General features: G+C 42.6%; 1 long non-coding RNA gene across 1 annotated transcript in view; it reads right to left on the bottom strand.

The window, feature by feature from the left end:
- Positions 1–6,779: 6,779 nt before the first annotated feature.
- Positions 6,780–8,229, bottom strand: part of LOC147012622 (uncharacterized) — a 255,839-nt gene continuing 254,389 nt past the window's right edge. The window contains exon 4 of the long non-coding RNA XR_015051412.1: positions 6,780–8,189. This is a non-coding gene — a long non-coding RNA (uncharacterized LOC147012622). The remainder of the gene's footprint in view (positions 8,190–8,229) is intronic.

Raw genomic sequence — 8,229 nt, 5'->3', positions numbered from 1 at the left:
GGTGGACCGCGTGTGTCCTGCAGAACCCTGGGAAGGACAAAGCACAGAAAGGGCAGAGCGTGCAAGACCATAAAGGAAGCGTTAGAAGACAGAAAGACCATTGGCCTGTCTTTGATGATAGCCCATAGAATCAGCTTCATCCTGGGAGATTCCAATGATCTTGAAGACCTTGGTTTCCACTTCGTCAAACTGAGTAAGACGTGAGGCGGGGAACCAGCCCAGATGGGGGAGCAGCACTCCATCAAGCTTCAGATGAAGGTCTTGTAGGTGGACAAGGAAAAGACCGTGAGGATGATCACACCTTGGTCACTATGTTCCAATTTGACTTTTGTGAATGAACTCTCAAAGTTTCCTTTTGTTGTCTCTTTTGCTCTTAACCAGCTGTAATGAGTGAATCAAAGCAATGATTTTTCACCTGTGAAATGACTGAATGATATTGAAAATAACTAAACAGTCTGGCAGTGACTAGGTTCGTATAAGATCTTTTTAATGCTGTTTACTGAAGGATGGCAACGTCTAGTCTTTCATTGATACCTCCACCAACGAAGGTGGACGGAGATTATGTTTTCACCCCTGTCTGTGTGTCTGTCCATCTGTTTGTGAGCAGGGTATCTCAAAAGGTTATTGACGAAATCAAACGAAACTTGGTGGACAGGTGGGGTGTGGGACAAGAACGAATTGTTTAAATTTTGGTGAGGATGCAGATCTGGATCCGTTCACAATTGAGAGATAGGGCCAAAAATGATATATAGAACGATATGTCAAACAGTTGTTGACAGGTTATGACAAACCTTGGTGAATGAGTTTGGTAGTTAACAAGAACAAGCCAATTTGATTCTAGTTCAGGTCACAATGCAGCTCAGTGGGATTCACTCATCAGGACCATACTCTGTGCAGAGCGTTGGTACTGCTGCGTAACCACTCCAACACAGGATAACAGCAAGCTGGTATTCATTTTGCCAACCCAACAGGTAACCACTCCAACACAGGTATTCCCCCAACAGGATGACAGGCAGAGTCAACCCCACCTGGTATTAATTCAACAGCAAAGTGGGATTTGAACTCAGGATCCGAGAATCCCAAGCCCACCACCCTAACCATTAATCCAACACCAGGAATAAAGATTAGTTGGATAGAAACCATAAACTGTTCAGCCTGGCGTAGGTATGCGCTCGACTGAATGCCATTGTAGTTGAATCATGAACAGGGCTGGAAAGATTGCCTAGATGTATGGGTTTTGAATCTCGAACCCAGCTACAAACTCTCATCCTAGTTTCTTGCAGGCAGGGCGAGGCATCAATATGTGTGCTGTCTCTCGAATGGGCGTTAAACTGGGAGTCCTACGAGTCGGCATTAGTTGGTGGTCGTCAAAGATTCCATGGTGTCCTATGTGAAAAGTCGGTCAGCTCTCGCCGGCACCCTGAACAAATTACAAATTCCTACTCTAACCTACGGAGGGCACTGCATCAGCGAAATAGCAGTGTCTTCAGCCAATGATGCTACCTTGCAGCCTTGTGCCGCATACAGTAAAATAAGAAGGATATCTTGAAGAAAGTTGTGCATGTTTTGGTGTATTATTAGATTTTCAACTAAAGCTGTGGCCGAACAAATAAGTGGAACTCCCCCCCCCCCCCCACCAAAAAAAAAATACGGGGATGTTGTTATTGCATCCCGGCTATGTTTTGGACTATGCCACAATCCCATGGTCAATTGTGGGAACAGAATGCCAGAGCCTTGACATGCGGTTCATAATTTGCAGAGCCCATAGCCTAGTTATGGTAGGATTTTGGAATTTGGCCAGGGTGTTGACAGACAATGGCCTGCTCAGTTGCAAAAAGACACCATGGGATCTTTAACACCGAGCAGCCATCGCTGGCAAAGAGAACCCTGTCTTAAATGCCCCATCTTTTGGACAACATGTGGAACTCCCTGCTGGCAAAACCCCAGGGTGAGAGCTTATCATCGGGTGGGAATGAAACTCAAGAGTAGTCAGCTCATAGGTGAGCGCGCTGCCTTCGAGGTACCCTGTCACCCTGATAATGGTGATAGGGCAGATAAAATGTTAAAACACCATGTCGAAAAAGTCAATTAAAATTGTTGTTAAAAAACAATCCAAGTTTTGTTGAAAGTTTTTAAGACAGGTGCGAGAGGAAATGATCACCTGGGGCGACCCTACTCTGACTGCATATCAAGTTTTGAAACAAACAGAGGCCAACTTTTACATCATAGGCAAATCCATAGGCAGTGTATCAGAGTAAAACAACAGGAGTCCACACCTTGATGACATTGCAATAGACCTTTCAACTTCCAAAGAGGCCTGCCTAGCATGCCAGGCAAGCCTAACAGCAGTTGCAACGCATCCGCACATGAAACGCATCACAACCATCCAATGTTTTCTCATCCAATGTTTTCTCGCTCTACGGTTGAAGCTTCCAATCCCAAAGAGAACTGTCCCAGCACATCAAACAGGCTCACTGCTGATTGCAAGACTCCCACAGACAGACAATCCTTACAATCCTGCCCTCAATATAATCGAAGCATCCAATCACAAAGAGGCCTATCACAGCACGTGTGTCCTGATCAACCACATTAATAAGTTGAGAACACCAAGGTGGCTAACAACAACTAAGAACCTAAAAGTGTCTCATACATTCAGTGCGAGAATGACCAGTCCGTAAAGCAACACCAGTCACCCCAAATGGTATACGAAGCAAGATGGTTAAAATTCGTGATTCATTGGTAGTAGCTGCTGAGGATGTGGTCTCTGCAAATACCAAATCTTAATTTTTAAAACTTCATTTTGGCATTTCTTGTAGCATTGCATCTCTTTATTTTCATTGAATGCGTTGCACAATTGCTCTTGATACAATACCCAGGCAATTGGACTACAAAGTGTGTGCCGCTTCCTCCTTCCCAAACATGATTTTGCAATTGTAATCAATTTTATTGTTATTCTTATCTCTCGTATTCATATGTTCTTTCGTGAGCGTTTTTTGTTGTTGTTGCATAGGTGAAAAGAATTCCACACCTGTTATATCAATAACCTGAGCGTAACCTCAATTTGTACCTCGAGATTGGCAGACAAAGGAGCAAGGGAGACGTTCATTGGAGAGAGGAAAGTAAAAAAAAAAATGAAATGTGCTATGCTAGTTCAAAGTTGTTGAATTTTATTCCTTTCCCTCTCCATTGCTGTTTTATAGTAATTGCAAATTCTTCCAGTTTGTGCGGCTGTTTCTGATAAATGACCTCGCTCTCCTGATCCAAACAAGATGGGGGGAATTGGTGCAGACTGGCTGGCAAGTGGATGTTTGTGGGATCACCCCGACACACTTGTGTGGGGGAAAATTCAGGATAGGAGGCAATTTTCTTTCCCAATAATTTGCAGACACAGCAACAGTTATCCAAGTTGCATTTCGGAGTGAAGCTGATCGGTGTCCATCAAGTCGAATGAAATGCATTCTTGGTTGAACCAACGGGTAAGCACTTCGGAGTATGAGGTCGTGAAGAAGCACATGTCTCGGGAACCAATTTGGGGGGAGAAAAACAAATGGTCGTTTATTGCATCACTTATGGTACCTAATTTAATCTCCACGGCTTTTACAGTCGACTGTTCATGGATATAACACAAACATTTCGCCATCAATTTTTTATGGCCCCATTACAAGTTTCAGAAACAATGTGCAGCCTTCTTCAGGCCTTCGTGGGTCGCGGGTGACATTTGAGGCCAGCACGGGCCGACAATACATCACGGGCCTCTCGCTGCGGAAAAGCGCAATAAACCGAGCTGCAAGAAAATGGAGAAATAGATAAGATTTAAGAAGATTGATGGGCAGTATTTGCAGCGATATGTGTTTCCTCACCTGGCATTGACACGAGAATATTCATTGGATGCATGGGCGCATCGATTTGCTAATTCATAGCTCCCTCCCTATTCCTGTGACTTGTAAAAACAATATTGTGCAATTTTTTTTTATATTCACAAAACACCATGGAATAGATACGTGGTAGTAATCTTCGTATTATTAACAAGGAAGGAATGAATATTTTTGATCCATCTTGCACTTTGGTATGCTGCTCACCTCGAAGCTGTCGAGCTTGGGTTCGAATCCCGACGCAGATGTAAACTGTCAACCTGGTGTTTCACAGGCAGGGTGATTCATCAATGTGTGTGACGTCCCTCGGATCGACGTCAAACTGGGTGTCCCATCTGCTGGCATGAGTTGGTGGACGTTAAAGATCCCACGGTGTCCTTCACAAAGAGGATGTGAGCCATAACCGACACCCTGAACAAATTACAATTTCCTGCCCGAGCTATGTAGTCAGACGTCAGGCCTGCCCAACCGGTTCGTAAAAGACTTGGAATAAAAATATGGGAATATTTGTGGCCATTAAAAAAGTGAAAATTAAGACAATTCAATTTTAATCGTGAACTCTCTTACCTTACCTTCATTTTGACAGCTACATTTGACCTTACCTTACAGCTACATAACGGCTAGGTCCACACTCTGCTGAGAACAGAAAAGAAAGACCACAAATGACAAACGGTTGCATAATCGAAATTATTTTGCAATGACAGAATACAGCCGTGTGAGATTGACTCAGTTTAGTTGCAGAATACAGCCATTGAAGTCAGATGTCAAAAGGAGAAGGTCATCGCTTCACATCACATCACAGATATCATTGAGATAGTCGTGCACAGCCCATCCTCCCCTCCCCCACGAAAAGCTTCCAAAAAGTATTGAGGTACAAAAGACATATATATGTTCATAAAATAAATAAACACAAAAATATATATAAATATATAAACAAATATATATATACATAAAAATATGTAGATGAAAAATATATACATATATATCTATATTCATAAAATAAATAAAAACATAAATATATATATATATATATATATATATATATATATATATATATATATATATATAAATATATATGTATATACATAAAAAAATGTAGATGAAAAAAAAATATATATATATATATACATACAGGGTGTCCCAAAAAAATGTACTCACTCTTTAAATGATAATAAATGCGTTGTTTATTGACTTAGAAACAAGATTAATGGTTAAATGGATAAATGCATGTTTACAAATGTTCAAACTGACGACCATCACGTTCCAAACACAGCCGATAATGCAGACCAATGGATTCAACAGCGTTACATTTCATTTGGAACTGCAAGACATTGTCTTTCAATATTCTCTTTCAGCTCATCGACTGTTGCTGGTTTTGAGCCGTAAACCTTATCTTTGAGATATCCCCATAAAAAGAAGTCCATTGGAGTGAGGTCTGGGGAACGCGCAGGGAATTCAACACTACCTCTTCGCCCAATCCATCTGTTCGGAAAAGTTGCTTCGAGATAGGCCCTTACATCACGGTGGTAATGGGGAGGTGCTCCATCTTGCTGAAAGTAAATCTCTTCGTCACCAAATATCTCTTTGACACGTGGACCGACGGATTCCTGCAGCAAGTTTAAGTAAACATCCTCAGTGACAATTTGGTCAAAAAAGAATGGCCCTAGGATGCCCAATGCTGATATCCCACACCACACAGTAACCCCTGGTAAGTTTAAATGGTGTTCCATAGTAACATGCGGATTTTCAGGAGCCCAGTAGGTGCAATTGTGTCGGTCAATTGAGCCATTTAACTTGAAGCTGGCCTCATCGCTCCAAACAATTTTGGATGGAAATGCTGCATCTTCTTCGCATTTGCCCAGGCACCACTCACAAAATTCAGCTCTCCGGTCAGGATCGTCTTCATTTAGAGTGTGGATTAATTTTGGAATGTAACTTTTCCAATTAATTCGCTTCAAAATGTGATGGGCGCTTGATTTTGGGATTCCTGTCTCACGAGCCATTTGTCGTACAGATTTCCGTGGGGATCGGTGGAGGGTTTCCAGCAATTGATTTTCCTTTGCTGGGATGGTTGATGACCGTGGTCTTCCTGAACGCTCCTTATGGACGTCATGCACAGTTCCATCGGTTTCAGACTTATCTTGGATGCGAGCAATGGTGCGTCGCGTTGGTGGATCTTTGTAAAAATGTCTTCTAAATTGTCTTTGCACTTCCATGATGTTTTCGTGCTTCCAGTAGCACTTTATGATAAATTTTCTTTCTTAAAAACCTAGTTGTACTTCTTCCATTATTAGGGTCAATTTGATCTGAAAATAAAAGAAAAATTCAATGAGTTATGAGGAGCCAAAATGTGAGTACATTTTTTGGGACACCCTGTATATATAAATAAAGATATCGATATAAATATAAAGCTATATATATTTAAATATATATATATATATATATATATATAAATATAAAGCTATATATATTTAAATATATATATATATATATATATATATATATATATATATATATATATATATACACACATACATATACATATAACCTAAAACGTTTTTTGAAAAAAAACCCCAAGGGAAGAGCATACATGGACAAATAGGTGACCAGAGGATTAGTTATTTCATGAGTATAGGTGTAGATAGTCCTTGCCCCCTTGTCTGAGGGTCTTTCTCGGGTGGCATGCATTGAGGTTAGTTCGTGTTTTCCCGGTGTGATGCCTTCCCTCTCCCCCCTCCTCCGATGCTTTCTTTCGTACTTTCAATACCCCATCAGTCCGTTCAAACCCTCTGCTGCTTCCAATCTTTCCTCCTTTACCCCCATCGGTCCATCCCCCCACCTTCTGCTTTCATCAATTCCTCCTTCACCCCATTGGTCCGCCCCACCCCCCTCACCCCATTCTGCTCCTTTCAAAAATCCCTCCTTTAACTCCATCGGTCCGTTTCCTCCACCCACCCTGTTCCTTTCAACAATCCATCCTTTGCACCATCGGTTCATTGCCCCCTCTGCTTTTTCAATTCCCCAATAATCCCCTTCACCAAACCTAATTTTGACAATCCCTCTTTCACCCCATCGGTCTTACCTTCAACCTCACAGCCGTTCGATCATCGCTTGATCCAGCTGCATCCCTCTGTTTTCACTCCATTCACGCATTGTGTCATTGGGCGCATTTTGGTCCGTTTTGGGTTTTGCGTGAGGGAGGGGCTTGAGGGTACTCGCGGCGTCTTTTGCGCACCAAGAGCATGGTGGGAGCTGTGCTGAAAGGAAAGTTACCTCAAGAACAGTGGCATTTTCCACAAGCTGTGTCATGGACTTGCCCAAATCGGATGTAAACCAATGAGAAGAGGCTCACATGAGCCGAAAAAGAGAGCTAGATGAGGAGGAAGAAGACAGGAGTGTACGAGAGAGAAGAGGACAGCATAAGAAACCCCAAACGAGGTTTGGTTCATGGGTAACTGCTGGACATGGGGGCTCATCAGAAACAGAGTGAGTTGCTTGCCATTGCATATCTTGCATGGAGAGGACTTGCCTACTTGATCTGGACAGCTCAGAGATGCGGCTGTGCGTGCCATTACACAGCATCGCCAGTGCCCATCTTCCCCATTCTTTCACCCCCATTCCCCACTATATTTGGACCGGAGCAACCCCATTGGGCTGTGTGAGGTGAGGGAAAAGGAGTCGATTCCACACTCCGCACTTTTCTTTTCTTCTTCTTCTCCCCAGATTTAATGTTGGCCATGTGTCCTTTGTGTAAATAAGATTGTATAAGAAAGAATTTGTGTTATGGTTAAATCTACTCTTTTGCGCCTTTTGCTTTCATGCTGATAAATACTCGCTATTAAATGAATGATTGTGTGTGTGTGTGTGTGTGTGTGTGTGTGTGTGTGTGTGTGTGTGTGTGTGTGTGTGTGTGTGTGTGTGTGTGTGTGTGTGTAATATATAATTGTTTGTTGTTATTTCCAATTCATCTTGGTTGTACTTTCTTTATTGTTCTGACACAGCGTACAAGAAAAGTTAGATGGGAACTTGTACCCCACCTGATATTCTACATTAACTGGTGCTGTACTTATCTGTTCCACTCGGCAGAAGATCACCAGGTGCGGTGCCGTGGGTGTCGCCTCAAGTTAGGTTGCCATGCCAACAGAAAGGTATTGTGGAAACATCGAAGCATCACCCTGCTAGGCTGGTAGTCTAAGTCAAGCGGCTATGGGTGTGTAAGAACCACAGCACATTGGACTGCAGAGTTATGTGATGTTGGCAGCCTCAGGAACGGGTGTTCAGGAGAAACTCAAACAGTGCTTCCCCTCGTAGCGAGCCCTGAAACAACACACACACACACACACACACACACACACAC

This window comes from Eptatretus burgeri, chromosome 14, assembly GCF_056783735.1.
Source record: "Eptatretus burgeri isolate ZD-2024b chromosome 14, Ebu_testis_v1, whole genome shotgun sequence".
Taxonomy (NCBI): domain Eukaryota; kingdom Metazoa; phylum Chordata; class Myxini; order Myxiniformes; family Myxinidae; genus Eptatretus; species Eptatretus burgeri.
The sequence above is the reverse complement of the archived record's forward strand: the minus strand, read 5'-3'. Positions and strand labels throughout refer to the sequence as shown.